This window comes from Pseudorca crassidens, chromosome 2, assembly GCF_039906515.1.
Source record: "Pseudorca crassidens isolate mPseCra1 chromosome 2, mPseCra1.hap1, whole genome shotgun sequence".
NCBI classification, from domain to species: domain Eukaryota; kingdom Metazoa; phylum Chordata; class Mammalia; order Artiodactyla; family Delphinidae; genus Pseudorca; species Pseudorca crassidens.
Genome location: NC_090297.1, coordinates 99070570 through 99086296, shown reverse-complemented (window position 1 = coordinate 99086296; position 15727 = coordinate 99070570). Strand labels below are relative to the sequence as shown.

Genomic DNA, 15727 nt, shown 5'->3' with positions numbered 1-15727 from the left:
GTTCACCACCTTGTGGTTTGAAGCAATTAAAGTGAATTCTTCTTTTCACATCCCAGCTGGATTATCCAATTGAAAAGCATCAAGTTATGTCAAAGTTATGTTTCTGCCTCTCAGTTTTCTTCACAACCTGTATCCTCTACATGCAATAGAAGGTTGAAGAGTTCATTTTCAGAAAAACAAACATCCTCAAATCAACTCCCCTACCATATTACCTTTCTAAAACCTAAGAATATTTTCCAAAGAGTATCTCAGTCCTTACCAGTATCACTGAAAATGTAGAACGGAAGGATACTACAAATTATTTGCCCTTTTAGGAAAGAAATATGAAGTATAGGCAAAGCTCTGCGGTTTTTGCTTGACATCACGCAAGTCACTGGTAGTGAGCTCAGGACCTTTGAAGGAATCGAGGCTAACTCCACCTGTAACTAACAGTGAAAACATTTTACCAATGTCACTCACACAAAGCAACAGCTAAAGAGGTTAAAGCTCAAGTTATGTGCAAATCTGAAAGACTTCCTGGAGTTATTTAACATAAACTGCCCTCTTCCTATGCTGAAGAACTAATCTGTTCACAACTACTCCAAAGAACAATGTGGACAAATCTTAAACAGTAACTATTATGAGAACAGAGGAGACTAAGAAACTAGAAGTAACAACTAAATGCATATGACATCCAGACGTATTTCTCTTGTACCCTCTGAGGCACAAAATGACAGTAAGTATTGTCGCAAGCAAAAGAGACAGAGATGGCAGGTGGCTAAGTGTCATCTGCCATCTCTTTCCAATTAATCTAGTAGAGCAGTGGTTCCCAAATCCATGATGAAGTTTTCAGCAGTCAACAGTAAAACGAAAATAATAAGGTCAAGTTTTCCATAAAGCTAAATATAGTTAATCTACAGAATTTTCCTTAACTCTAAAATCATGTATTCCTGGGACTTCTCTGGCGGTCCAGTGGTTAAGACTCCACAGTTCCACTGCAGGGGGCACGGGTTCGATCTCCGGTCGGGGAACTAAGATCCTGCATGCTGTGTGGCCGAAAAACTAAATAGATAAATAAAAATTAAAAAAAAAAAAATCATGTACTTCCTAATTTTTTGGTGCTATCATGAAATGACCATAACAGCAAATAATTGTTGGAGGAGAGAGGTTCTAACGTTCTTACTTGAAAAAACAAGAAGTTGACTAACATATCTGGTCTTTCAATCTTGTGTGTGTGTGTGTGTGTGTGTGTGTGTGTGTGTGTGTGTGTGTGTGTGTGTGTGTGTGTGTGTCTGTGCCTGCGTGTGTAAAATCAGAACAATGTGACACAGAGCTCTGCCATGGAGAATCCAGTCAAGTTTTAAACTACCAAATAAAATTTGAAAGAGTTTCTGACATATAGAAGCATAAAGACAGGGCTTCCCTGGTGGCGCAGTGGTTGAGAATCTGCCTGCCAATGCAGGGGACACGAGTTTGAGCCCTGGTCCGGGAAGATCCCACATGCCGCGGAGCACCTAAGCCCACGCACCACAACTACTGAGCCTGCACTCTAGAGCCTGCGAGCCACAATTACTGAGCCCACGTGCCACAACTACTGAAGCCCGCATGCCTACAGCCCATGCTCCGCAACAAGAGAAGCCACCGCAATGAGAAGCCCAGGCACCGCTACGAAGAGTAGCCCCTGCTCACCGCAGCTAGAGAAAAGCTCACACACATCAGCTAAGACCCAACACAGCCAAAAATAAATAATAAATAAATTTATTTTTTTAAAAAAGCAGCAGCATAAAGACAGTATCTAGGGAATTCCCTGACAGTCCAGTGGTTAAGATTCGGTGCTCTCAACTGCGAGGCCCAGCTTCCATCCCTCGTCGGGGAACTAAGACCCCACAAGCCGAGTGGTGTGGCCCAAAAAAAAAACGACAGTATCCATGAACTGGCACAACCACTATGGAGAACAGTACGGAGGTTCCTTATAAAACTAAAACTAGAACTACCATATGACCCAGCAATCCCACTACCGGGCATATATCCAGAGAAAACCATAGCTGGAAAAGATACATGCACCCCAATGTTCACTGCAGCACTATTTACAATAGCCAAGACACGGAAGCAACCTAGATGTCCACTGACAGAGGAATGGATAAAGAAGATGTAGTAAATATATACAATAGAATATTACTCAGCCATAAAAAAGAATGAAATAATGACATTTGCAGCAACATGGATAGACCTAGAGATTACCATATGAAGTGAAGCAAGTCAGAGAGAGAAAGGCAAATATCATATGATATCACTTATATGTGGAATCTAAAAAAAAAAAAAAAAGATACAAATGAACTTATTTACAAAACAGAAAGACTCACACACTTCGAAAACAAATGTATGGTTACCAAAGGGGAAACATGGAGGGGAGGGATAAATTAGGAGTTTGGGATTAACAAATACACACTACTATACATAAAATAGATGATCACCAAGGACCTACTGTATAGCATAGGGAACTCGTACTCAATATTCTGTAATAACCTACATGGGAAAAGAATCTGAAAAAGAATGGATATATGTATATATATAAATGAATCACTTTGCTGTACACCTGAAACTAACACAATATTGTAAACCAACGATAAACTCTTTTTAAAAAAGACAGTATCTAAGTAAGGTTCTGCCTAGGAAAAAAATCACTTCTATCTTTACTCACACACACAATGCTCCTGACACCAGATATTTTTGGGTTTTTTCCCCCACACCAACCAATTCTCCAACACCAGCTGGATATCCTGCAATTCAACTCTGACACTAACTGGAGTTACTGCAGACCCCACAAATTAAGGGCTCAGTCCCACAAGACTGCCCCCTACACCACAGTAGATCCCTATGTTACCCACAACTTCTGTCCAACTTGGCTACAAATTGGAGGTTCCCCCTCCTTGGAATCAAGCACCTGCTAGAACAGCTCACAGAACCCAGGAAAACATTTACTTACATTTACTGGACAAACAACATGATAAAGGACACAGATGAACAGCCAGAGGAAGAGATACACAGGGCGAGATCCAGAAGGGTCTGGTGCAGGAGCTTCTGTCTCCATGGAGTTGGGATGCACCACCCTCACAGCATACATCCTGGTAGGTGTGTTCACCAACTCACAAGCTCTCTGAACGCCATACTTTGAAAATTTTTATGGAGGCTTCATCACATGGGCATGATCAATTACTACCTCAATCTCTAGCCCCTCTCCTCTTCTGTAAGATGGGGGGCGTGGGGCTGAAAGTTTCCAGTTTCTAATCACCGCTTGGTCTTTCTGGTGACCCACCCCAATCCTGAAGCTATCCAGGAGCCCACCAAGAGTCACCCCATTAGGTCAAAAGACACCCCTATCACCCAGAAAATTCCAAGAGATGTAGGAGCTGTGTATCAGGAATCAGGGTCAAAGACCAAATATTAGAACAAAAGGCACTCCAAATACTTATCACTTTGGAAGTTACAAGGGTTTCAGGAGCTGTGTGCCAGGAGCCAGGGGCAGAGACCGATATATATATACTCAAAAGATACTGGCATATTGTAGAATCCCATTCAGTCATTAATAACTGGACCAGTCCATCATCATATGGTATGAAAAATAATTTTCAGGTAAGGCCACTCGGGTTTGCAGGCTTCCAGTTAATCTTGTCAGGTTCCAAATGCAGGTGTGGTCTAGGCAAACATACGGTTTCACTCTTTCAGTCATCTGGTGTAACTGCATTAAGAGATATAATCGACTACTCTGAGCCCTTTTGAGGTGTTATTATTGGATTTCCCTCACTACACAACCCATTTACTTGTTTCTTTATCTTCAGCTACTATTATTGCTCCTTCTCTCCCTGTATACCCAAACTCTTTCAACTTCGGAAGGAACATCAGGTTCAGCCACTGTGCTGGTCTAGATAGCAAAGAGCAACACTAGTTTAGCAAGCTCCCCCGCTTCAGTCCACAGTTCATTTAGCGTAAGGTAACACAGTTACAGAACTACCTGGGCTCTTTTTACCACCAGGCAATATAGTGGCATTCACTGTTTACCTCAATTTTGCAAGATGGGGTGAAGGCACAACCCACCCCATCAGGTACTTAGGAATCTTGAACCCAAATTTAAAATTACAGTTAGCTTCTTGCTTAGGAATCATCTGTTTCCAGCACTTATATTTGCAGGCCTGGTCCTATGACCACTGCATCAAGCAGGGGGAAGAAAGTTAATAGGGGAAAGAAAGAAAAAAGTATACTTGTTACACCAGAGTACTTCTCCCTTAGTAAGAATTGCATAGTCATTCCACACCCTCTTCCCCAGACCCACCAGAAAGAGGACTCTATACAGTAGGGCCACTCCTTTAGCCCCACCCCATGTTGAGTATGAGTACACTTTCATGGTATACAAGCCAGCCCTTCATGTCTTTTTCTCTCCCATTTTAGATAACCAATGTTTTAATTGCCCATTCTAGTTCTCCATCAAACTAGTACCCTGAGGAGGCTCTCTCTCTGCCCACTCTTGGACATTATGGGCTATAAAGTGTACTCCTTGGTCTGAAGAGATGATGGTCAGCCATCCAAACTGGTACAATTATCTTCTGTTCCGGTTGTTTCAAAGCACTCTTGTACATTTCCATCTACCACCAAGTAAGTAAAGCCTGGTCCAGAGTCAGTGTCTATTCCTATCAGGACTCATTTGTAGCCCCCCAGGTCTACCAACATCAGTCTCACTTACTAGCTATATTCAAGGCCTTTCCCCCAGAGGAATCTGACACTTAGCCATCTGCCATCTCTGTCTCTTTTGCTTGCAGACAGAACATTATTCTGTCAATACTTACTGTCATTTTGTGCCTCAGACGATACAAGAGAAAATACGTCTGGATTTAGCCCATTTCTGCATTGCTGCAATGCCCCCATATCCACTCATTTCATGGACCCACATGGCCATCTCAAGTGAGCACACAGGGGGTATCTGCCTGGTGATTCTAATCACCTTCTGAACTTAGAAGGGGCTTCTCCTGGTGGACGTCGACAAAGCCCTACTTTAATGCACCCTTCAAATTCCCACGGTAATTCCCATAGGGCTATGCCCCATAAGGGCATCCCTTTAACAGGCCATGTTTCCACTGTTCTTCTGCCTGACCATATGGTCTGGCCATAGGCCGTTGTCCATGAGTCAGTAAAAACTCAAACACAGGGGTTTTTACCACTGTTCAATTCTTGCATTACTCTAGGAAAACAGCATGCAATTCAACCCAGTGAGCTAATGTCTTTACCTTCTTCTATCGGTGGTGGCCTTCAAAATAGAATGCTGTCCCTTCACCTTGCAACTGTCATTCACAAACCAAGCAGCTCTTTTTTGGTCAGTTATGAGCTGTTTATAGGACACTTCCAAGTGACAACATAATCCAGCAGCTCCTCACACAGTTCCAGAGTCAGTCCTAAGGGAACAGAGGCTCCCTATTCTTTAGTATATCCTCCTCGCATGCCCTGGACAGTATGATCCTGTGTAAACCATTGCCATTTTATTATGAAACTCTTCTGGGCACTGTCCTCCCCACTGGAGTGTTTATCAGACATTATGCAAGATATCAAGATTCTTTTCAAAATTACTTTATGACTTTTAGTCATATGGGCAGTTTCAATTAATGTCCAAAGGAAGCCAGTAACTACCCTTCAACTGGAAATTCTCCAGTCCCAAGTCCTAGAAGCTGTTGCTGGGAGGCACTCAGGTACACACAGGGTTATCACACAGAGAATTTTCCCATACCAACACTCCAGCTTCTATTCTATGCTAGGTGGGCTTGGGCCACCTTACTGGTTCCCATTTAGCGTGTCCAATTAGTAATATTGCTTGAAGTGTAGATTTACATGCCTTCTGTTTTACAACACTAGGTAGAGAAAACATTCCCCAACCAGATACAGTGTCCATCTTCATTACACAATCAGGTAAAAGTCTGATCAAATATACCATTCTCCTACAAACTTTCACCTTACATTCTTAACTAGAGCCTCCATTAGGGCTTATATGAACAAATTTTGGCTGTAGAGTACTAGGTAGGGGAAGCAGTCCCCATACAGACGTAACACCCATTCCTATAAAACACTCAGGTAAAGAAGATACAACTTGGGCTTCCCTGGTGGCGCAGTGGTTCAGAGTCCGCCTGCCGATGCAGGGGATACGGGTTCGTGCCCCGGTCCGGGAAGATCCCACATGCTGCGGAGCAGCTGGGCCTGTGAGCCATGGCCGTTGGGCCTGCGCATCCGGAGCCTGTGCTCCGCAACCGGATAGGCCACAACAGTGAGAGGCCCGCATAGTGCAAAAAAAAAAAGAAGATACAATTTAAAGCCTGTTTAAACATTCCAACTTTCATAATCCTATCAACCCTTATATTTTTATGTTCTCAGCTGTATCAGGTTTCACCAGTGGGTTTTGGTACCACAGTGCAAGATGATCTCCTATCAGGAAATCCTGGGAACTTCTCTACCTTCTGACCATTTTATCCACTCTACTGCAAAAGGTTTTGGGGTCCCCCCTTCGTGGGCTGAGCCAAGGGACCCTGGCCCTTTTGTCAATTTTTTTTCTATTTTTTGGCTGTGCTGCAAGACATGTGGGATCCTAGTTCCCCGACCAGGGATCAAACCCACACCCCCTGCAGTGGAAACACGGCATCCCAACCACTGGACGGCCAGGAAAGTGTCCCTTTCTGTTAATTTTTATCTCATTTAATCTGCCTAACCAATGACCCAAGCGTTTGCTGGTCAAGTTTCTCACTGCAATCTCAGTATCTGGATTTTTAGATTTCTTCAAACTAAACAGAGCAGACTTCTTTGGAGACCTTTAATGTTGGGGGATCAGAAGGAGGTCTTTCCAGCCTGCCCAACCTTGGGTAGTGCAGTAATAAGAGCTTTGTTTTAACCCCACTAATGTCTGTTTTATTCATCCCATTTCTTAAAACCATCTAAAGCCTTCCATTCTGCTGGGTTGAATTCCATGATTCTTCCCTATTTCCTTTGTTTTGCTCCTAACAATATTTGCTTTATTCACCTTATTTCTTAGTAACTGTTTAAAAATGTCCACCTTGCTAACATCAGTTCCCTGACTCCTTTGCCTTTCCTCATTCTCTTGTTAACTAACCTAATGTTTTTATTAGCATCTTTATAAGATCCAGAGGGGAAGCTGAGGCAGCCAATACATAAGGCTTCCCCAACTGTCCCCTAGTTTTGCAGCAGTTAGGTTATATGGGGTGCCCATGTAAGAGTTTCCCCTTAATCACAGCATTTACCATGGACTGGGTAACAGGCACATTCAGCAAGTGAATATCCCAATTATCATAAAGATAATCCCACATGGCTTATACACAAAACATATCATCTGCTTCCACTTGGCATTTATTGGAGGCGGCAGACAGTCCTCTTTCTCAGGGATAAACAGACCTTACAGTGGCTTCTGCCCAATCCATTAGGCTGGCTGTTCCCTCAGGAATAAACTACTTTGTGTCTGGATCACATATGGCCATCAGTGATTGTTCCATAGTGACCTGCAGATCCTCCATCAACCCAAACACACTTTTCCCCACTGAAGCATCTAAAACCAGATACTGCTCCTAAATTAATGACTCTCACAATCCATTTTTATTTTTTTATTTTTTTTAAAGTCTTTATTGAATTTGTTACGATATCGCTTCTGGTTTATGTTTTGGGGTTTTTTTTTTGTGGCTGTGAGGCATGTGGGATCTTAGCTCCCTGACCAGGATTGAACCCGCATCCCCTGCATTGGAAGGCGAGGTCTTAAGCACTGGACTGTCAGGGAAGTCCCTCACAGTCCATTTTAATAAAGGTTCTTCAGGAAGCTGATGTTACTGATCCACAAAATGAAACAACTCCTTCACACTGTACTCCCTGATTTCAGCAGTTTCTTGGTTTTGCCCTCCCCGCACACTGACTACATTCTTGGTGGCCAGAGGTCTTAGAGGTACTTTCTGTTGTCCTTGCTTAATTTTTCCCTTGGTGGGCAGCTTTGAGGCTAGTTACCAAAGCTCAGACTTAGTGAAATCTGAGCTTGGTCCAGCATCAAGGTCTGACCCAGCACTCTCTTTTAATTTCACTTTTACATATTACTTCTTATTACATTATTTCAATTTTAGCTATTATAATTTGGTTACCACAATAACGAAGGGATTAAACAGTTCATCTTTTTCTTACTAGTTTCCCTTTCCTTATGCATCCAGTGAACCAAGAGGCTAGGAATTGGATCCATCTCTAAATTCCATTGGTAACTTTTACCTTTAGTAACTTGAGAGCAGCACAGCTGCCGCTCCATACCATGGGTGACCATGTGGTCACCCAGGAATCAAAGGTTCTGGATCCCCTGCCTTTTTATCCCCTCTCTTCCCAAACCACATTTCCATTAGCCAGATCCACTCTAGCAAATCTCACTCCTGTGATACCAAACATCTAGGAAAAATTCTGTGTTAAAAGAAGAAAAAAAAAAAAATTCAATGACACGTGTTAAAACCTGGTAAGAAAGACTTTATTCAAGGTGGTGCAAGTTATCTGTAAGGGTATAGGGACCACTATGATGAAATTTTGCAGTGGGGGGAAAGAAATTGGGCTCAACTCCAAATACCGCAGGGGCAAGTGTGAATTTATAGCCATGGAGCAGGGTGGACAAAATCAGTGGATGGAAAACTGGAAACAAGGGTAAGGGGGGTTCTGGCTAAATAGACCTAAGTGGATTCCTGCTGAAGACAAGCCATGGTGATCAGACATCACCTGGAGGATGGTGGAACATGAGAAACCAGATCAGATATCAAGGGTGATCAGGTATCAAGGGATTCTTGCTAAAACTGCATTTTACAAGTAAGTATACAGATGAGCCTGGATGAAGGTGGTTCAGTAGTCAAAATTTAGTCAAAGAATCTTTGTCAGGCCCCTTTCTTGTTCAAGGAAAGAAGAGACATTCTTCTTTCCTCTGAACAATATGTCTATTTTCTCATTCAGTAGCCTTTTGTTCATTAAGGACCAGGTGAACCTTCTGTAGGGACTTGGTATTATATTTGCTCAATGGTACCAGCAGTCAGGTATTTAATGAGGGGAGTTTCTATGAAAATAAAAGCCAAAATTAATAGTTAGAGATCCAGTTTCTCAGTCCAGAGGGTAGCCAGTTGGGATTCTTAGATTTGAAATTGAAGCATCTTTAAAAGGTAGAATGAGGATGGCAGTGGCCACCTGAAGAAGTTTCCTGGTTTGCAGTTTGAATGTCTCTGGTGATGGATGGCATTAAATGTTCTGATGAATTCTGTTAGTGATCCACACAGCAGGAGGCACAAAGCTTGCCCATATACAATGTGTTGTGCTCTTTTTTTTTTTTAAGTTTATATCAAGTCATCCAGCTTCAGCTTGCAGGATTTCAGGAAAAGGGCAATTTTAGTTCTCAGTGATGCCACGTCAGGAGAGTGGGGGAAAAAAAAACTGGAAACATTAGTTTGGAGAGTTAGAGTCAGATACTGGAGGAAACCAGAATTGAGAATGTGGTAAGGACTGGCCAGTGTGCAAGACAGAAGCCACAAGGGTGCACTACAGTTTTACACTGAAAGAAAAAAAACTTCCCTCTATAGTTAACCTTTTATTTCTTGTTTACATAATTCTGGTCTCATTAGATTTGTCCTGATTACTCATGTAAGTGCAGCAAGAATAGTGATTGACCATATAGGCAGGCTCTTTTTGAGTTCGTTTTGCTCAAACTTTTCATAAGGAATCTCAGATTAAGTTTTTAAAAGCCTCTCGAGGCTAGGAAGCCAGCTCAGGAACTAGCCACCAGACTTCATCTCCCATTCCTAAAGATTCAGGTGACTCTCTCTCTTCTTGATGTCCCCAGGATATCGTAAGGTTCCTGGACCTGCCAGGAAGTGACTTTCCTTACTCACCTATGAGGCTGAGAATGCTGTAAGCCAGACAGCAGGCCAGTTTTTCCAAGAGCACCGGTTCCATGAAGGCAACCTTAGTCCCTTAAACCAGATTCTATGCACAGTTCACTCTTAAATATAACATTTCAGTCAAAGCCATGATAATATAACCTATATTTCCAATTGTATCCTCTTACAAGAGCACATTCTTATTGAACTTAAACTACCACATTGTCATGAAAATAAGAATACTGGCTAAAAGTTTCTGAATTCTGGAGGAATCAGGTAGGGAGAAAAAGTAATTGTCTCATCTTTGTTCACAAAGGTATTATCTACCAGATTACTGTTGTAAGCTATAGATAACATAAGAGAAAAGAAAAAGGTTATTTATTTGTTTGTTTTTTATTTATTTATTTATTTTTGGCTGCGCTGGCTCTCCACTGATGCATGGGGGCTTTCTCCAGTTGCAGCTAGCGGGGGCTACTCTTCGCTGTGGTGCATGGGCTTCTCATTGTGGTGGTTTCTCTTGTTGCGGTCGTAGGCGCACGGGCTTCAGTAGTTGTGGCGCACGGGCTTAGCTGCTCCGCGGCATGTGGGATCTTCCCGGACCAAGGCTCAAACCCATGTCCCCTGCATTGGCAGGCAGATTCTTAACCACTGCGCCACCAGGGAAGTCCGAAAAAGGTTATTTAAATCTGAAGAGCAAAACATTAAAGAACCAGTAATGTTTCAAACAAAGAGTGATAAAAAAAATTATAACCATCCTCATCAGTTTATTCAGTCCAATGTAATTAATTCTTGTTCTACTTGATCTTGGGTTAACAGTTTCATAAATCCATCAGCTTCTTCATTACTTCTGGAAATTCTCTCAATCTCGTGGCATGGCCTTACTGATGGCATCATGGAGCATTCTTGCCTGTGGCTGACTGTTTATGCTTTCAGAGAAGAATGAGAGTAAAACAACTTGTCCGTGAATGAAAAAAGACTTAAAATGGCCATGGTTAAAGTTCTGATGAGAGTTCATTTGATAAGAAAAATTAGTTATTTCTGTGGCATACAATATGTTATCATAATAACCAGACAACAAGGCTATTTCAAATCTCTATGAACTTCACACTTTTCTGGAATACCTATTATTAGTAACATATATCCGTACGTGTATAACCTAAGAATATTTGTCCTCATTTATTTGACTACGCTTCTCATGGAATTTAAAATACCAAATAAACCTAATTAGTTTAACATATCCTTTTACAACGTGAGAGACATATCCTTTGAGATTTTCCAGGGGCCTCTGGAAAGTCTCGAAGGTAGTTCGAGACTCCATTCTAAATGGAGTCAAAAAGACTCCATTTAGAATTTGATTTTGAGAAGTTGTCAAAAATACTGAAAAGTTTAAACACTTGACTAAATAAGATCACAGGTCACTGTGAAACAATACTTAGTTATCCATTTAAACAAAGTGACAAAAGATTTCAAAGGCAAATACAGAAAGTCACATAGTTGTTTAAAAAAAAAAAACTTAGCTCTTCTAATATTGAGAAAACTCAATGTTTTAGAGTAATCAAAGACCTGATAAAGACAACATGAAACACAGGAAATTATTTTGATAAGACACAAAATCTTTGTTTCCTAGGCAGACTACTTAAAAGGTAAACCTTTTTACAGTTTCTTAATAAGAACAGACCAACAATCCAATAAAACTTTGGGATTCTAGTTTTGCATCAATACACTTTTGTGTTTGTTTTTTGGCCACACTGCGCAGCTTGCAGGATCTTAGCTCCCCAACCAGGGATTGAACCCACCAGGGATTGAACCCAGGCCGAGGCAGTGAAAGCACCGAGTCCTAACCACTGGACCAGCAGGGAATTCCAGTACACTTTTGATATTAAAGTTCACTTTTTTTTGGTAACTTACAAATAAATCCATTCAATCTCAGCAACTTAACCAAACACAAAATTCCTGTTCTGCAAATCTTCTACAACCATTTTTCTAATATCTATTCAGTTTTTGTACTGTATTTTTCCTCTTTCTCATTCTGGAACTCATTCTACCTTAGAATAAAAATCTTTTTTTCCCTTAACTAAACACATCCTTCATACCTTGCATACAAAGTTATTTCTCTTCATTCTTACAGTTTCTAGTAGTTTCATTTACATATATTGATTATGATTTTTAACTATTAATAAACTTTTTTTTAACAGAGAAAACTAGGAAGTAGGCAATTGTGGTCTGTCATGTATCAGTTTTCTGTAGTAAACTAGTATATTTCTGAATATACGATTTTGCAATTTCTAGAGGCATACGATTCCTCTTAGTACAATTTTTGTGTAGCAAAAGAATGTTTACTAATAGATCCAAATATCTTGTTTCTTTGTAACATGTAAAAACAAGATGCCAAAAGTATATAAACTTAAATTTAGGTTCAATAATGAATGTTTCAGTAGTTTATCTTACTTACAAATGACTTTGATTTTTATTTTAGGCAGACACAACACCAAACAAAGCCAGCCATCATCTGAAGTTATTTCCCTATTAACTATTTTTTATAACACATGCATGTTAGGCAAACATCACAAAAGCAAAAACCTAAAAAGTTACATACATAGTATTTCCCCCTTTTTTATTTTACTGCTGTGCTTGACATACAGGAAGCAATTCATTTTTTTTGTACATTTTGTTCTTAGTTTAGATTTAATGTCTGCACCATATTTAATGCTGACAACTCTGAAGACATGCCTGTTCTTATTTTACCAACAATTTTCAAATTAGCTTTATTTACGAAAAATTATCCCAGATAATGTAAACTTAAAACACTGAGCTTCTCTGTTTCTGAGAGTTTCAGGAATACTTAATTTATGTAACTGCTCATTTATCTCTCAGCTAATTTGAACAGGATTGGATTTTATAAATTAATTTGGTAATACCATCTAGAAGTAGAAAAACAGCACACCTCTACAACATATATACAGACATACATAAACATACAGACAGATGCTAATAGAGATCTTAAGTTTTCACTGGAAAATTTTAGTCATGAGTTAGTTAGTAAAACATAGTAATACAAACTCACTGGTTTATATAAAATAATAATCTCTTGTCTTTTCTCTACTCTATGTTTTTATGTGAATTGTGTTTATGGCAAATGGGACAAGTATGGGTTACCTGTTTACCAATTTTGTACAGACCACCTTCCGTTGCCCTGATATGTAATCTTATGGAGGCTATGAACCAAATTTTAGGTGTTGACCAAGGAGACACCTAGAGGCATCTAGAGGCAGGTCTCCAAAGCCCATCCAACTGCTGAAAACATACAGTCTATTTCCAATTAGCCTTTTTCCTTTTCAGCTTCAGGTAGTTGTTTTGGGGGGTCCCTAAGTTTCTTAACAGCCTCTAGTGGAGGGCAGGGGGTCCAAAGATCAAGTGACTATAAAGACTGAGGTGGAGGGCTTCCCTGGTGGCACAGTGGTTGAGAGTCCGCCTGCTGATGCAGGGGACACGAGTTCGTGCCCTGGTCCGGGAAGATCCCACATGCCGTGGAGCGGCTGGGCCTGTGAGCCATGGCCGCTGAGCCTGCGCGTCCGGAGCCTGTGCTCCGCAACAGCAGAGGCCACAGCAGTGAGAGGCCCGCGTACCGCAAAAAAAAAAAAAAGACTGAGGTGTAAAAAGGTCTGGCAGGGGATAGAGGATGAAGGGGCTTTGAGAAGGACATATAGTATTCAAGGGAATTGGAGGAAATACTGAAGGTGGTGAGAGGGCAAAGGAGGAGCAGAAGCAATGAGAGGGGAGACGTCTTAGCGGAGCCAGTGTAGAGAGATCACAAGTTTCCGAAAGAAGCCAGTGAAGTTCCACATTATCCTCAACAAAAGCATGCCAACAAGAATGGAGGGAGACAGAGAATATACTCAGCAGGGGTTCAAGAAGGGGGTTTGAGCCATCTAATAAGTTCTCATGGGAAAAGCAGGACCCAAGAGAGGGACAAAGAGGCCTCACAGAGAGCCAAGAAGAAAGACTTCCAGCATAAGGAGTCAGGGAATAATAAAAAAGAGCCAGAAAGAGACTTCCAGCCCAAAGAGTCAGGGAATAAATAATCCCCACTCAGGAAAAAAAGAGCCAGGAAGGAGAGATTTCCAACCCAGTATCTTTCAGACAAGAAAACCTAGGACTCTAACTGCGCTTTCTTACAAACAGAGAAACCTGGGACTCTAACCCAGCCTGTGTTTATCTGGGACTCTATCCCAACTTCTGGAGTATACAGTTGACCTTTGAACAACACTAAGGTTAGGAGCACCGACCCTCTGCAAAGTTAAAAATCCACATATAACTTGTAATTGCCTTCCATACGTGCAGTTCCTTTGTATCCAAGGTTCTGCATCCATGGATTCAACCAACCATGGACTGTGTAGTACTGGAGTATTTACTATTGAAAAAAATCTGCATATAAGTGGACCTACACAGTTCAAACCTATGTTGTTCAAGGTCAACTGTACTCAGACTCTTAACAATCAAAATCTGTCCTTACCAGCTTCCACGGACGTTAGTCCGGAGCAATGATTCAGGAGTCGGACTCAACAATGGATCCCCGATCAATCAGTCAGGAGTGAAGATAAAGGCTTCAAAGGTACGCACTTAGGGTCCTGGGTGAGAGGTCCGGGGGTCCAATGATGAATCTGATCCTATCCCGAGTTGTGGCACCATAACTGTTAAAAGGAAAAAAAATACTCAATGATACTTGTTAAAGCATGGTAAGGAAGACTTTGGGGGATGGGGCTTTCTCGATACATAAAGGAACCACTACAATGAAACTTTAAAGTGGGGGAAAGAGATTGGGCTTAACTCTGAATACTCCATGAATAAGAGAAAACTTATAGCTAAGGAGCAGAGTGGTGTCGGTGAATGGAAAATTACTAAGAGAAAACATCTGGTAAGGGGGTTTTTAACTAAACAGACCCAAAAGGATTCTTGCTGAAGACAGGCCAGGGTACTCAGATATCACCTGGGCGATGGTGTAGGAGGAGGAATCTGATCAGACATTGAGGGTGGGGGACTCCTACTAAACTAACTTAGCAGGGATACTGCTAAAACTGACTGAAGTTTGCTCAAGCAAAAAATTTTTGTCACTGGTTTCTTCCTTTACTCACACACACAGTACTTCTGACACTAGATGTGTGCTTTTTCCCCACACCAACCAATTCTCCAACACCAGCTAGATGTCCTGCAATTCAATTCAATTCTGACACTAACTGGAGTTAGTGCAGACCTCACTGGTTAAGCTCTCAGTCCCATAAGATGGCCTCCCACTTCAGAAACCAATCACAAGTCGTAGCTCCCCATGTTACCCACAACTTCTGTCCAACTTGGCTACAAACTGGAGGTTGCCACGACCCCCCTCCTTGGACTCAAGCACTGTTAGAATACCTCACAGAACTCAGGAAAACACTTACTTGTGTTTACTGGTTAACTGTATAACAAAAGACATGATAAAGGACACAGATGAACAGCCAGAGGAAGAGATACACAGGGCGAGATCCAGAAGGGTCTGGTGCAGGAGCTTCTGTCTCCATGGAGCTGGGATGCACCACCCTCACAGCATACCTCCTGGTAGGTGTGTTCACCAACTCAGAAGCTCTCTGAACTCCATACTTTGAAAATTTTTATGGAGGCTTCACCACATAGGCATGATCAATTACTACCTCAATCTCTAGCCCCTCTCCTCTTCTGTAGGATCCGGGGGGTGGGGCTGAAGTTCCAAGCTTCTAAGCACAGCTTGGTCTTTCTGGTGACCCACCCCAATCCTGAAGCTATCCAGAAGCCCACCAAGAGTCACCTCGTTAGGT

The 15727-nt window shown here is 41.6% G+C and overlaps 1 protein-coding gene across 4 annotated transcripts in view; it reads right to left on the bottom strand.

Moving 5' to 3' along the window:
- The window catches only part of LRIG2 (leucine rich repeats and immunoglobulin like domains 2), a 67819-nt gene that overhangs the window by 48916 nt on the left and 3176 nt on the right, over positions 1 to 15727 (bottom strand). For 3 of the 4 annotated variants that reach the window (XM_067727301.1, XM_067727302.1, XM_067727303.1), the window contains one exon: positions 14413 to 14590. The exons of the other annotated variant lie outside the window; for it this stretch is intronic. The gene's annotated coding sequence lies outside the window, so the exon portion shown is untranslated. The remainder of the gene's footprint in view (positions 1 to 14412; positions 14591 to 15727) is intronic. 4 annotated transcript variants of the gene reach the window in all.